At 43.2% G+C, this 6,986-nt stretch overlaps 1 pseudogene; it reads left to right on the top strand.

Annotated features, from left to right (window-relative positions):
• Nucleotides 1–436: 436 nt before the first annotated feature.
• Nucleotides 437–1,370, top strand: LOC103295724 (olfactory receptor 1J4-like; annotated as a pseudogene).
• The last annotated feature ends 5,616 nt before the right edge of the window (nt 1,371–6,986 follow it).

The following is a 6,986-nucleotide window of genomic DNA, read 5'->3' as shown; positions in this document are numbered from 1 at the left end:
AACTCAGCCCGGGAGTCTCACGTTATTTTAAGGCACTAACAACTGATACCAGTTTCTGGGGCTCATCTTCTGTTTCTGCCACAGTGAATTATAAGGGTTTGGCTCTGGCCTGGTATAGACATTATCTCAGTCCTTAAAAGAGGTCCCATCACAGACTTGATGATAAAAGTAATGGTTGAATAAAACAGAGAAACCCCTTCTTGCTACTGTGTGATGAGGTCTTGTTGACCACTTTGGGGGCACAATGTTTTTCTGGAGGCAGACTGGGAGAGATGGAAGATGCATAAATCCACAGGTGTGAGAAATAAATATGAAAGTATTTAAAAATGAACGTTTTAACAGAGAATGACAGTATGAGATGTGATGGTTCTGTTTGTCCTTTCTAGGTTCCTGAGATTCCTATGTCTTCGTCATCCTCAGCAGACAGAAGAGCAGCATGAGGCATGAGAACCAGAGCAGCGTGTCCCAGTTCCTCCTCCTGGGGCTCCCCATCCCGCCAGGGCAGCAGGGCGTGTTCTTCACCCTGTTCCTGGGCATGTACCTGACCACGGTGCTGGGCAACCTGCTCATCATCCTGCTCATCAGGCTGGACTCTCGCCTGCACACGCCCATGTACTTCTTCCTCAGCCACTTGGCCTTCTCTGACATTTCTCTTTCCTCTGTCATTGTCCCAAATATGCTCACGAACATGCAGACTCAGCAACAATCCATCTCCTATGAGGGATGCATTTCTCAGTTGTATTTTTACATACATTTTGTTGGTCTTGACAATTTTCTTCTGGCTGTGATGGCATATGACAGGTATGTGGCCATCAGTCAGCCCCTACACTACACCACCATCATGAGGGAGGGGCTGTGTGTGTTGCTGGTGGCTGGCTCCTGGATTATCTCCTGTGTCCATGATTTGCTGCACATTCTCCTATTGGTCCGACTGTCCTTTGGTGCCGATAATATCATCACCCACTTCTTCTGTGACTTGGCTGCGCTCCTGAAGCTGAGCTGCTCAGACATCTCCCTCAATGAGCTGGTCCTATTCACCGAGGGAGGAATGATTTTCTTCCTGCCTTTTGGTGTAATTTTGGGCTCCTATATCCGTATAGGGACTATCATCCTGAGGGTGCCCACCACTAAGAGACTCTAAAGCCTTTTCTACCTGTGGCTCCCATCTCTCTGTGGTGTTGTTATACTATGGGACTGCTGCAGGTGTTTACTTTTTCTCCTCATCATGGGGTTCCAAAGACATAATTGCTTCGGTCATGTATACAGTAGTTACCCCCATGCTGAACCCCTTCATCTACAGTCTGAGGAACAGAGATATAAAACAGGCCTTAGAGATGTGTGTCAATAGGGTTAAGTTCTTTAACTGGTAATCACTAAATCCTCTTGTTGCAGTCAGGAGCACAGTGAGACAATTCTATAGTCATTGTACGGTCAACATCTCCATATAATCTAAGAATATGCATTCTCTTGTTATGTACAAGTGCTGTTAATACTTAACTTGGTCAAATTTGCTACTTTGGTTGTTAATAATTCTTTATTCCCTTGTTCATAATCTCTTGCAAGACCTATGCAAAATATTTGTAAAATATCTTACACAGTTATAATTGTGAGTTTGTATTTTTAGACTATGTTATTGAGGACTCACTGATTTACCATAATGATCCATTCCTGATGAACTTTTTTTTAAAACTGATTATTGTTTGCTGTCTCACACTGGCTTCAAGCTGATTGTGCACATCTCTTCCAACTCACATTCAATGACATGATGTTGGTAGACTTCAATCAGTCATGATAAGAATAATTACACTGGGGGGATTAGGACACATATGCAAGACCTTAATCAATAAAGAAATTAAAAAACAACAACAAACAAACAAACAACAACAACAAAATAATTACACTATGAAAATTTGCATGTTCTATAAAGCAAGACTTTATAAACGCATTTTTTAAATGAGTTTAACAGCACACATCTAGCAATTGGTCCTACATTAACACCTCGTCTACTTCTGATATTAGTACAGCTATATTATAACTAAGTCTATAGATATAGGTACATATACAGGTACAGATAAAGATACAGATAGAGATATAGATACTAGTATAGCATTGTTAGTAAAGATGCCCCTTACTCATGGTTAGTGTTTACATGGTATCATTTCTATCACTTGAAACTTTGCTACATCTTTATATCTATGAGGTGTCCATTACTAACAGTGTAAAGTTGGATTTGCTCTTTTTATGTAAGGCAACAATTATTATATTTGTGGAGAATTTTACCTATTAATATCCCATACAATAAAACCCTAATATGCAAATCGACCGAGCGGTGGAACAACTGGCGCAACGACTGGTTGCTATGACGGGCACTGACCACCAGGGGCCAGACGCTCAACACAGGAGCTGCCCCCTGGTGGTCACTGCGCTCCCACATGGCTAGCACTGCTCAGTCAGAAGCCAGGCTCATGGCTGGTGAGTGCAGAGGGAGCTTCTCTCACCTCTGCTGCAGTCGGGCAGTAAGGAGTGAGGGGTCCTGGACTGTGAGAGCTCGGACTGTGAGAGGGATGTCTGACTTCCGACTTAGGCCCAATCTTTGAAGGGCTTGGGCCTAAGCCAGCAGGGGGACATCCCCCAATGGGTCCTGGACTGCGAGAGGGTGCAGGCCGTGCTGAGGGACCCACCCCAGCCCCCCATGCAAGAATTTCATGTACTGGACCTCTAGTCTAATATAATCATAACTAGGGGCCGTGCACATGGGGTGGGACCCTCAGCCCAATCTGCACCCTCTCCAATCTGGGAGCTCTCAGGGGAGCCCTCTCCATCCTGGAATTTCTGTCTGTCTTTGCAATCATATGAGTGAATTGTCTGAGACCCCAACCCAGTTTGGTTTGTTGCTCACAGAATAATAGAGGCATTTTGTTTTCTTTGCTTTATTGGTGGATATTTCCTGGAAGTTTTAGGATATCTTCCCTTAGATTTTTCCTAGACACTGATTTTACTTATGTCTCTCACCTTTGCTTTCCCTCCATCCCCCACCACAACAGTAACTTGCTCCAGGCTCACTTTGCTCTAGTGTCTAGGAGATCCATCTGCCACCAAAACTACTATTCCCAAAATTCCTGGTGCTCCCCGCACTCTTGGTTTTTCAATCCTGCTCTGTCTCCATCCCATGGCCTTCCGGTCTGCCAAGTCCATCAAGCAGCCAGCTCTCCCTCTCTGCTCTCCATGTGGCAGTTTGGGGAGCCATGTTCTCCAAGCTGCTCCACTCTCCACTGGCTCTCCCACTCTGCTCTCCGCTGTGCACCAGTGTATGCAAATTAACCTGCCATCTTTGTCGGGTTAATTTGCATACTCACTCCTGATTGGCTGGTGAGTGTAGTGGAGGTACAGTCAATTTACATGTTTCTCTTTTATTATATAAGATATATCTAAATTTATATTTTGCATTTTACAGAAATTTATTTGATACACCTGCTTCACATTTGTCTATCTTCCTCCCTTTTGATTAATCAAATATTTTTTTATTCCATTCCCCCTGATTTACATATTGATCATATATTATTATTATTATTATTATGTTGTAATTCTTTTATGTGCTATATGTAGAGATTACCTCTTACTTGCTCTTTAATTTTTATTTTAGTTTAATATACAAAACATAAAATTTATCATGTTAGCCATTGGAGGTATACAATTGGGTGGCATTTAGGACACTCAACACCAATATCTCATTCTAGGACCAGCAAAGAAAACTCTAAGGAACATCAGTGAAATTTAGTATTTTGCTACAGGGAAAAATATACGAACAGAGATATTTATGAATCAATATGGAGAAATAGGATATATTGTTAAATTTTAAAAAGCAATGTATAAAAGAGCACTTATAGCATACTACATGTCATGCAAAAATGAAGGGGAAGTAAAATACTCATATATATGCCCATTTAAACATAAAGAAACACAGGAAGTAGTTTAGATCTGGAAACAGCCCAAGGGCCCATCAGTAGATGAGGAATAAAAAAGCCCATGGTACATTTATACAATGGAATACTACTTGGCCGAAAAAAGGAAATCTTCCTTTTGAGACAGCATGGATGGACCTGGAAATTATTATGCTAAGTGAAAAAAGCTAGACAAAGAGAGACAAATACCATAGAATCTTACTTATATGTGTAATCTAATTGTCAAAATAATGAAAAAACAAAATAGAAACAGAACCATAGATACATAGAGTAGACTGGCACCTGTCAGAGGCGGGGTGTTAAGGAGTGCTGGGCCAAAAAATGGTGAATGAATAAAGCAAGAAAAAATATATACCATATATAGACATGGAAAACAGTATGGTGAGCGCCAGAGGAAAAGGGGTTTTGGGGAGGAGGTGGAAGTGAACAAAGGGAGGATCAAAGGAGAGGGAAAGAGATATGAGTTTGGGTGGTTAGTGCACAATGCGGTATGCAGATGTTTTATTTAGCTGTATGCTTGACATCTGTATGGTTTTATTAAACTAGAGGCCCAGCGTGCAATTGAAATCGCGTGAGGAGATGCCTCTCCTCCCGCCTCCTGCCTCCCGCAGCTGCAAGGAGGTGCCCTGCCTCCCACCTCCCACTGCTGTGAGATGGCGCCCCACCTCTCGCCTCCCGCCAGTGCAAGGAGGCGCCCCATCTCCTGCCTCCCACCTCCAGCTGTGCGAGGAGGTGCCGGGCCCAAGAGGAGCTCCATGCACCTCATGGTGACTGGTCATTTGTTCATTTTGGTCGTGATGCCTCTTGGACTTTTATTATTATTATGTCAATAAATGACAATGCAATCTAGAGTAGACTGACAGCTGTCAGAGGGGAGGGGTTTGAATTATTTGTGTCGTTTTGACTATGTTGTCTTTTGCCACTAACAATAAATAGAAGAGTTGGTGAATAAAGCAAAATAGAATAAAACAATATAAGTGAACCTAATTATAATCCTATTATGCACTGTAATTACACCCAAGAGGAAAATAAAATAAGTACCCTAAGTAATTCCTGAACCCAGAATTTTGACTACATACTCTCACAATAAAAAAACAAACCTGCCAACAAAGTTTTAAGCTGTACTTAGTGTGTCATTGAAAGTGGTGTGAGTCAAGATTCTGAAACAACTCACCATGTATCCAAAGACTCAGCAAATAAGTAAACATTGAGGAAAAGGGAGTCCCTCTCTCTCTAGGGAGCTATGTATATGGAAAAGGAGAGGCTGGAAAGAACTCTATGGTGTCAAACTAGAATTGGAGATATCAATTAGAAATCATGGGCTTTAAAATGTATAAATAGATTGCAATTTATAGGTCATATATCAACATCTATGCTGTTTCCATCTCCCATTCTTCCTGTCCCATTCCTGACCCACCTGCTGTGGGTAAACTTTCCTTTAGCTTCTTAGTTTCTAGTTTCTGCTTCTTGTGTTTCTTTTATATATATTTCCCGGTAAGCTTGTCTGAGGTCATTTAGAATCCTTGTAGGCAATAAGCACAACTAGAGCTTCAAAACCAATAATAATGATAAAAGATTATAACTCAGAGAACAAGAATCTATGATTCCATAATGACATAAATGAATAAATAAAAAACTAACGAGAGGGGGAAAGAGTAATTTTCTTCTTATAAGAGAATACAAGTAGTAAATCTAGAAGAAATAATGGAATTACAAATAGCACAATTTGGCAACAACATTTGCAATAATTTTCTCATATAAGAATCACCAATAGATTTCAAATATAGTGAGTTGAAATTTTAGTAAAGGAAATGATATATTTTTTAAATTTCTTTATTGATTAAGGTATCACATATTTGTCCTCATCCCCCCATTCCCATCCCAAACCCCTCCCCACATATGCCCCCACCCCCCTGTTGTTCATGACCACTGGTTAGGCTTACATGCATGCATACAAGTCCTTTGGTTGATCTCTCCCAATTACCCCCACCCTCCCCTACCTTCCCTCTGAGGCTCGACAGTCTGATATCAAAATATCAACCCAAATGATACCTATTAATTACAAGGTTAAAATAGTAACGTAAAAAAATAGTAACTTTCCAATAGATAACCTGGCAGACACTACATTAGTCAATTATAGATTAGGACAAAAGTATGTTTAGAGAGATGGAAAGTGTGTTGTTTGGTTTCCTCTGTGTGTAGGCTACCATGAAAAATTCTACCTAGAGATCCCTGAAAAGATGGCGGCGGAGGTGAAAGGCTGATCTGTTGCCTCGCATGGCAGTTTCGGAAATACAACTGAAACATGGACTGGTGAGGGTGGCGACTGCTGCTCGCGTCTCCCCAGACCGGGCAGCTGCTCCTCTCAGTCAGCACTGCAGCCGGGGCCATGGGCTCGTGGGCGCCGCGGCAGCTGCTGTGGCGGCAGCCGCGGACTCGGCGCAGCGGCTCTTGGTGAAGGAAGAGACCATCTTTCTGCAGGAGGGGCTCATCCGCGTCACCGACCTGGCCGAGCTGCCCAGGGAGATCCTCGGGGCCCCGGAGGCCGCCAAAACCGATTTGGAGGATTCTTAGAATTTCCCATCTTACATTCAAGTCCTCTAGCCATTTTGACAGAGGAGAACCAAGAAGGCGGCAGAGTTAAACAAAGGAACTGCGAACTGTGCCGCGCACAGCAATTTCAGGGGCACGACTGAAGGACAGAGCGTCTACCACCCAGAACTACAGGAGAGATGGCTGAATGGTAGATTTACAGCTAAGAGGGAAGAGGAAACCAGCGAAATCAGAGGGGATGAGGTGCGGAGGCGCGTGGGTCGGGCTGGCGGCGGGGGAAGGGGCGCGCACCTTTTGTTCCAACCCTAGGGGAGATTAGCTCCCCATCACCCTGAAATCCAGCTTCTGGGGGACGCGCGGGAGACCCAGACGCCTGCGGGGAGAGGCGGGACTATTGCGGAGGTGCGCCCAGCAATCAGTGTTTGCTGCGCTGGAGTGCGGAACGAGGGGGCTTAGAAACGTGGAAGGCAG

This window comes from Eptesicus fuscus, chromosome 15, assembly GCF_027574615.1.
Source record: "Eptesicus fuscus isolate TK198812 chromosome 15, DD_ASM_mEF_20220401, whole genome shotgun sequence".
NCBI classification, from domain to species: Eukaryota; Metazoa; Chordata; class Mammalia; order Chiroptera; family Vespertilionidae; genus Eptesicus; species Eptesicus fuscus.
Note: the sequence above shows the minus strand (reverse complement) of the source record. Positions and strands in the feature narration are given on the sequence as shown.